Below are 9,496 nucleotides of genomic sequence, written 5' to 3' on the forward strand. Positions count from 1 at the left end.
TCTTATTCCGTAACTATTTCACCTCATATGCCAATATTTGCATCGGTTCTTCCTCATAGGTCAAGTCAGGCTGAACTTCTATCTCTTCTAGTGTAACAATATGAGAGGGATCGAACCTTTATCTCTGAAGCATGAATACATGGAAAACATCATGAATCTTCTCCATTTCCAGTAGTAAAGCTAACTGATATGCCACTAGTCCTACTCTGTTAACGATCTCATGAGGCCCAATGAATCTGTGGCTCAACTTTTATTTTCGTCCAAACCTTAGCATCTTCTTCCAAGGAGACACTTTCAATAATACTTTATCTCTAACTTGAAATTCAATCTATTTTCTCTTGAGATCAGTATACGATTTCTTTCTATCGGCTTCCGCTTTAAGATTGTTCTGAATTACTTGAACTTTCTCTTCCATTTCCTTACTCAAATCAGGACCAAGAACATCTCGATCCTTAAGCTCATACCAATTCAAGGGCGTACAACACTTTCTCCCATATAAAGACTCATAGGGAGCCATTTTGATGTTTGACTGGTAGTTAATGTTGTAAGCAAATTCAACCAATGGAAAATAATTTTCCCAAGATCATTTGAACTCTATTACACAAGATCTTCACATGTCTTCTAGAATTTGGATAGTCTGCTCAGATTGTCCATCCGTCTGAGGAACAAATGTTGTGCTAAAGTTTAACTAATTCCTAGCATTCAGTGTAAAGTCTTCCAAAATCGGGATGTAAATCGAGGATCTCGGTCAGAAACAATCGAAACAAGCACACCATGCAATCGAATTATCTCTCTAATGTACAACTCCGCATACTTTTCCATAGAAATATCAGCTCGTATATGAATGAAATGTGCTGACTTAGTCAATCGATCAACTATCACTCAAATCGAATATCTTTTATTCAGAGTCAAAGGTAACCCCGTCACATTCTCCCATTTCCACTGAGGAATGGAGATTGGTTGCAACAATCTTGATGGAACCTGATGTTCAGCTTTGATTTTTCGGTAAGTTAAACACTTAGACACAAATTCTGTGATACTTCTTTTCATTCCTGACCACCAATACCAACTCTTGAGATCCATATACATCTTGTTTCTACCCGGGTACGGACTACAATGAGTTTCTATCAACAACTCATTCTTCAATTCCTCATTATTTGATATCACCAATCTCTCTCGATAGTACAGATTCCCATCAGAATTAACCTCAAAATCTTTATTTGTTTTATTCTTCAATTGCTCTAATATTCTCAAACACTTTTCATATTTATTATGAAATTCTTTAATTCGATCCAAAAAGGTTGGCATGAGCTTCAATTTTGCACACAATACACCATCTTCATCCATAAACAACCTGGTATCTAAAACTTGTAAGGCTACAAACATTTTTCGACTTAAGGCATCCGTTACCACATTTGGTTTTCCAGGATGGAAATCAATTATCACATCATAGTCATTTGGGAATTCAACCCATCTTCTCTGTCGTAAGTTTAATTCTTTCAGAATCATCAGATACTTCAAGCTCTTATAACCCGTATAAAGATAGAAATGTTCCCCATATAAGTAGTGACGCCAAATCTTGAGAGCGAACACTACTGCAACCAATTCTAAATAATGCAATGGATAGTTCTTCTCATGTGGTTTCAATTGTCTAGATGCATATTCCACTACTTTCCCTTCTTGCATCAATACACATCCTAAGCCATTCTGGGACCCGTCACTATAAACCACGTAGTTCTTGCCAGACTCTGGTTGAACCAATATTGGAGCTTCTGTCAAAATTTTCTTTAACGATTCAAAACTTTCTTGACACTCAGGAGTCCAAACAAAAGTTACATTTTTCCTCATCAATTTGGTCAAAGGCAAAGCTATCATCGAAAAGTTCTTAACGAACCTTCGATAATAACCCAAGAGCCCAGAAAACTCTGAACTTCAGACGCATTTTTTGGAACTTCTCATTCTAAAATGGCTTTTATCTTTTGAGGATCAACCCGAATTCCTTCTTCAGAAATCACATGTCCAAGGAATGTCACTTCATTTAACCAAAACTCACACTTAGATAGTTTGGCATATAGCTTCTTATCTCGTAAAATTTACAAGACTATCCTCATATATGAACTATGCTCTTCATTAGACTTTAAATACAGTAATATATCGTCAATGAAAACAACTACAAAATGGTTCAGATAAGGTTGAAGCATTTTATTCATAAGGTCCATAAAAGCAGCAGGTGCATTCGTTACCCCAAACGGTATAACAATGAACTCATAGTGACCCTATTTCATTCTAAAAGTCATTTTCAGAATATCTTTCTCCTTAATCTTCAATTGATGATAACCAGAATGTAAATCAATCTTCGAGAATATCGAAGCTCCCTTTAACTGATCAAACAAATCATCAATTCTAGGGAGGGGATATTTGTTCTTTATGGTCACCTTGTTGAGTTGTAGATAATCAATGCAAAGATGCATTGAACCATCATTCTTCTTAACGAACAACACTGGAGCTCCCCAAGGTGACACACTTGGTCTTATAAATCCTTTATCCAACAATTCTTGTAACTGAATCTTTAACTCATTCAACTCTTTTGGTTCCATTCGGTAAGGTGCCATTGTAAAAGACGATGTTCCCAGCATTACCTCAATTTGAAATTCAACCTCCCTATCTGGAGGTAATCCTGACAACTCAGCAGAAAAGACATCAAGAAATTCTCTGACTATGGGAATCTCTTCTAACCCTCTTTCTCATTGGATCTGGTATCTATCACATTAGCAATAAAACCATGATATCCTTGTAACAATAGCTTCTTTGCTGACATTGCTGACATTACGTTTGATAACGGATCCCATCGTTCACGAATCAGAATTATTTTTACTCTATCAGAACTAATCAGAGTTACTCTTTTCAATCTACAATCGATATTTTCATGGTAATGATATAACCAATCCATAGTATCACCTCAAATTCATCAAAGGGTAATTTCATCAGATTAGCAGGGAATTCAATTCCCTGAATCCTTATGGGATACCCTCGACACACTCGATTTACCCGAACACTGTGCCCTAATGGATTTGCCACTATCACATCGCTACTAGTTGCTTCTAGCCTAATTCTCAACTCTCTCACCAATTTATACTATTGTATGAATAAGTGGAACCCAGATCAATCAATACCAAAACACTTTATCATACAATTGGAAAGTACCTACAATAATCTCCGGATCATCTTGGTCTTCATTAGTCTTTAGATTGTAAACCCGAGTAGTCAAGCACACTTCTTGTTGAGTAGAGGATTCATGATGATTTCTTTTTCTACCTCTTCCTCTCTGAGATATCGAAGCAGATTGCGATTGCTCCGACTGTGCAGGCTCTCCAGCCATCATTGGATAACCCACATAAAATGTCTAGTATCCCCATAATATAAACAAGCCATGGAGATTATTCAACATACTCCGATATGACTTATTCCACAAAGCTGACACTGTTTGGCTTGACCCTGATTAACTCTCCCAATTACAGACCCTACAGATTGAGTCAGTTTGGCTCTCATCTGATTTGATCCTTTAGCAGAGGATGCAGCTAACCCAGACCTCAATTGAGATCGAAAAATAGTATCTCTACCCCTCTTTGATGGTGTAAAACTCGAGGAAGCAACCGTTCTCTTGGATATCTGAGCTTTTTGTTCTCCAAACCTCTTATTCTGAGCTCTCTCTAGAGCTTTAGTATGATTAACCACATCTTGGAATGAGGAAATATTCAAAATAATCAACATTTCTTTCAATCTCAGATGAGAGCCCTTAACAAACCATTCATATGCATCATTCTCAATCGAAATAAGTTCAGCAGCAAAATGACTTAATTTTTTAAACTCGCACTTATATTCATACACAATGCGATTCAACTGCTTCAGGCTCATAAACTCTTGCTTCATTTGCTTTATAAATTGATCTCCTATATACTTGTGCTTGAATTCTTCTAAGAACAAGGACCATGTCACTTGGTCACTTTTCATTCTTATGGTGACATTCGTCCACCATATTCTCGTTTTCCCACGAAGCAAGGAGACCACTCCATCTAGCTTCCCCACATCATAACAGTGGAGTCCATCTAACATTATCTTTACATCATTCTTCTTTGAATTCTGGAGCTCCTAGTCCTTTCAACTCTTTTGCAATGTTCATTCTATGAGTGGAGGGAGCAGGAGGTTGGAAACGTATCAGGATATCGTCCAACATCCTGAAAATACATCTTGGTCTTACACAGACACTCTTAGAGGTACATGCTCTTCAACATGCTTGGCCAAGTTAGGGGAATTACTACTTCCCTCAGGTCTATCTTCTCCCGCTTCACTTCGGGAGCTCTTGTGTTCAAACATCTAATAAGATATAACCAATATATGCTATTAGCAAGACATCATAATCATTGCTTATCAGAAAAGAAATTCTCACTATTTTGTTGGCATGTATACTTTTTAAGACATTTTTAACTATTTCTAGAATTGGCTCTGATACCATTAAATGTAATACCCCCAACCCGTACCTAATCCGGATACAAATCTGAGGTGTCACACTTACTTTTCAAAACGATTACTTTTACAAAATAAATTGAAAATTCAAACTTATATTAAAATAAAATTGTTATTTCTTTACCATACCAGATTTACAAATCGATTAGAGCATACTTAATTTAAACTTTCTAGTTACATACCAACAAAATAACATATAACAAAAGTACATAATGCTTAAATTAATTCTTATAAGATATTCAGTCGATGTACATTGTCTTGCCGTTTGTCTTGTATTCGCATATGTCTTTTCTTTATCACATAGCACATGTACATGTAATTTCCATCTTGTATCATATAACACATTTAACAATTACTATAAACATATATAACTTATGCATATACCTATAATAACCATAATGCATGCATGTTCATAATGTCTATGCTATAACTATTAATCATAGGAATAGACTTATCACAAGTCATAATTCCTTTGAACTACATCTCTAATATGCACTCACCTTAGCCTTGTTGCTTTGAATCGATCCTAGTCCTTCGATTTTTTCGGAACGAGATTATGTTCTATATCTACACAATAATACATGGATCCATATCAATATTCGAATTGATAGACTCTAATCGTTCATTCCTTAAACTAAAAGAAATGCAATTTTCATCATTTATTTAAGGTAGGTATCGATACATTCTGTAGTGTATCGGTACATTCCTTAACATGTGTATCGATACACTACCTATATATCAATACACAAATTGCATTCGATGTTTTTATTTACCAATAGTGTATCGATACACTTTCTATGTATTAATACACAAATTACATTCGATGTTTTTATTTTAAGAGGTGTTTCGATACACTTCCTGTGTATCGATACACTTTGAATATTTTCTAGAAATTTACCCTTGATGTATCAGTACATGTTGAATATGTACCGATACACACTAGCCCATAATTCACATTTTATGCATGAAATTACTCAACTTAGCTCAAAAACTTCATATTTCATCCCCCTTACATATTCCTAACTCACATTCATATATTTAAATCCATTACTACTCATTTATCACCTCTTAAACCTCAAAATCCTACCATCCATATGAAATTCAAGAATTACACCAACTTTGCAACATGTTATAATTCCAATTCTAACACTTCATACATGTTCATTAGGTTGATGACAAGTCAAATTTAATCCCAAACTTCATTAGAGAACCTTCTTCCAAAATTTCACTTATTTCCATCTTTTCTTTAATTCCCTTTATTCTCTTCATCTTATGGTTTCAAGACAATTTAAGCTTTCCTTAAGCTTAATTATCATCTGATGATCAGTAAACAAACTTAAATTCAGCAAGAAATCAACCAACAAGAAAAATCACCTTTACTTGGCTTTCACGTAGGAAAAGGAATGAAGAAGAAGAAGAGAACTCTGGAACTTGTTTTTGCTTCATTCTCTTCCACGTGGGTTAATATATTACCATCCCAAATAATTATCTTGCTATCAAAAGACACTTTTATCCTTTTATTCCTCATTCTTTATAAATTGATCCTACATAATATTTTCATATAAGTCCTTGAACTATTCTATTATTATACTTTAGCCACTAAATTTTGAAATTTAACAATTTGGTCACTAACCTGGTATTAAGGATGTTACAAATTTTCCCCTTAAGAAAATTCATCCTTGAATTTTCATTGTACAAAGAGATCAGTCTGAACCTCTACCTCCTTTGGAATAATGATATGAGAGGGACTGGACCTATATTTTCGGAGCATGCAAATATGGAAGACATTGTGAATCTTTTCCATTTCCGGTGGCAAAACTACTTCGTATGCCACTGGTCCCACTCCTTTTACAATCTCGTATAGTCTAATAAATCGAGGACTCACCTTTCCTTTCCGACCAAACCTCAACACCTTCTTCCATGGAGACACTTTTAAAACACTTTATCTTCAACTTGAAACTCAATTTCTTTCCTTTTTAAGTCTGTATATGATTTCTGTCTATCTGATGCAGCTTTGAGATTACTCTGAATTACTTGGACCTTTTCTTCCACTTTCTGAATCAACTCAGGACCCGTCACTTCTCTATCCTTAAGCTCATACCAGTTCAAAGGCGTACGACACTTCCTCCCGTAGAGCTTCATAAGGAGCCATTTTGATGCTTGACTAATAACTATTATTGTACGCAAATTCAGCAAGTGGAAAATATCTTTCCCACGATCCCTTTAATCTAATCACACAGGCTCTCAACATGTCCTCTAGGATTTAGATCGTTCGCTCAGATTGTCCATCCGTCTGAGGATGAAACGTTATGCTAAAATTAAATCGAGTTCCTAAGACTCCATGTAAAGACTTCCAAAACCTCGATGTAAATCTAGGATCCCGATCAGAAACAATGGAAACATGTATACCATGTAAACGTATAATTTCCCTGAAATACAGCTTGACATATTTATCCATAGAGAAATCAGCTCGCACTGGAATGAAATGGGCTGATTTAGTCATTCTATCTACGATCACCCAGATTGAATCTCTTTTGTTCGGAGTCAAAGGTAACCCTGTTACAAAGTCCATGGTTACATTCTCCCATTTCCATTGAGGAATAGACATTGGCTGCAACAATCCGGACGGAACCTGATGTTAAGCTTTGACTTGTTGATAAGTTAAACACTTGGATACGAACTCCATAATGTTCCTTTTTATTCCCAGCCATCAATATCGGCTCTTGAGATCCATATACATTTTGTTTCCTCCAGGGTGCATCGTCAATGGACTACAATGGGCTTCTGTTAACAACTCATTTTTCATCTCTTCATCATCTGGAATTACTAATCTCCCTCGATAGTGTACACTATGATCTTCTTTTGTTTTTGAATATACCAATATATCATCGATAAACACCACTTAAAATTGGTCTAAAAATGGTTGAAATATTCGGTTCATCAGGTCCATGAAAGCAGCTGGTGTATTTGTAACTCCGAAGGGCATCACAATGAATTCATAGTGGCCATACCTCATTCTAAATGCAGTCTTTGGAATATCTTTTTCCTAAACTTTCAATTGATGATATCCATATCGCAAATCAATCTTAGAGAAAATAGAAGCTCCTCTCAACTGCTCAAATAAATCGTCGTCCTAGGGAGATGATACTTATTATTAATGGTTACTTTATTGAGTTGCCTATAATCGATGCATAGACGCATTGATCCATCCTTCTTTTTTCGCGAACAACATTGGAGCTCCCCATGGTGAAACACCCGGTCTTTTGAATCCTTTGTCCAACAATTCCTGTAATTTTATCTTCAGCTCTTGCAACTCTTTTGGAGCCATTCGGTATGGTTCCATGACAATAGGAGCAGTTCCAGGCATTATTTCAATCTGGAATTCCACTTCTCTATTCAGAGGTAACCCCGGTAGTTCTGCTGGAAAAACATCAGGAAACTCTTTGACTATAGGGATTTCTTCTAATTCTTTTTCCTTGGTTCCAATTTCCAATACATTAGCTATGAAACCTTGACATCCCTGTAGAAATAACTTCTTTGTTGACATCACCGAAAGGACATTTTCCAATGAATTCCATCTTTCACTGAACACTACCACTTCCAATCCATCTGAACTTGTTAATGTTACTCCCTTAAATCTACAATCAACATTTTCATGATAACGGTATAACCAGTCCATTCCTAGAATCACCTCGAATTTCTCAAAGGGTAATTCCATCATATTAGCAGGGAATTCAATTCCCTGAACCTGAATGGGACACCCCCGACTTACCAAATTCACACGAGCATTATGCCCTAATAGATTTGTCACTATCACCTCATTATTAGTAGCTTCTAGCGGAATGTTCAGTTCTCTCGCTAACTTACTACTAATGTATGAATATGTAGACCCCAGATCAATCACTACCATAACACGTTTATCAAATATTAGAAAGGTACATGCTATTATTTATGGGTCATCCATATCTTCATTGGTTTTGAGGTTATATACTCTAGAAGTGGAGTGAACTTCCTACTGAATAGAGGATTCAGGTTGACTTCTGTCTCTTCCTCTACCTCGTCCCCTCTGGGACATTGAAGCAGATCTCTTGTAACAACCCGGAAAAAAAACAATTTAAATCGGTGTAATTTGGTGAAATTTGGGGATTAAATTAAAAGTTTTCAAAACTTGTAGGCAATATTAGAAGTGAAGGAAATTCAGGGACCAAGATCTGAATTACTCCTTTTAGTGTCGGCAGGAAATTTGATATATACGTATATATGGTTTTCTGTTTTCAAAACAGAAAACAATTGTGAAATTCCTCCTCCCGCACTCTACTTCAAAGCCTGATTCCAACGCCGTCCGACCTCCGACCGTCAAATTGAAACCACCATCGTGTTCATCTTCGACCCGTGAAAAAAACCCAGTAAATAAATTATAGCGAAATGCTGCCAAACGACGTGAATTTCGAGTCAAAGTCTTGACGTTTTTTTTAGCACAACCGCCGAGAAAATCTTAAATTCATCTCCGATCGTTGATCGGTTTTCGACACCTCCCGCACCATCGTGTTCCATGTGCCGTTTCGAGTCCACCGGTGTCAACCTTGGTCTCCGTCGACGGCAGTGCGTGAGGAGGTGGAGTAGTCAAAGATTCGGCCGAGTTGAAATCGAGCTCTCCGCTGTTCAAAAATTTGAACCGATCTTTGTAAGTATCTCGAAATTGCACAAAATAATTTTTAGAAATCTTTCCGTAATATTTAGACCCCCGGAAGAGGCCTCACGCGCCACACGCGCCGCCGCAGGGAGAGTGAGTGGCTGAAAACCGGTTTGAACGGTTTTGAACCGGTTTTGACCGGTTTGACCCGACCGACCCGAACCGACCGACCGACCCGACCGTTGACCGTTGACCGTTGACTTTCTTTGACCAAAACTTAAAATGGCTTTGACCGACCATTAAACGACCGTTAATCATTTTCGAGTGTACCTATTCTGA

This window comes from Hibiscus syriacus, unplaced genomic scaffold, assembly GCF_006381635.1.
Source record: "Hibiscus syriacus cultivar Baekdansim isolate YM2019G1 unplaced genomic scaffold, ASM638163v2 tig00111837_pilon, whole genome shotgun sequence".
In the NCBI taxonomy this organism is placed as follows: domain Eukaryota; kingdom Viridiplantae; phylum Streptophyta; class Magnoliopsida; order Malvales; family Malvaceae; genus Hibiscus; species Hibiscus syriacus.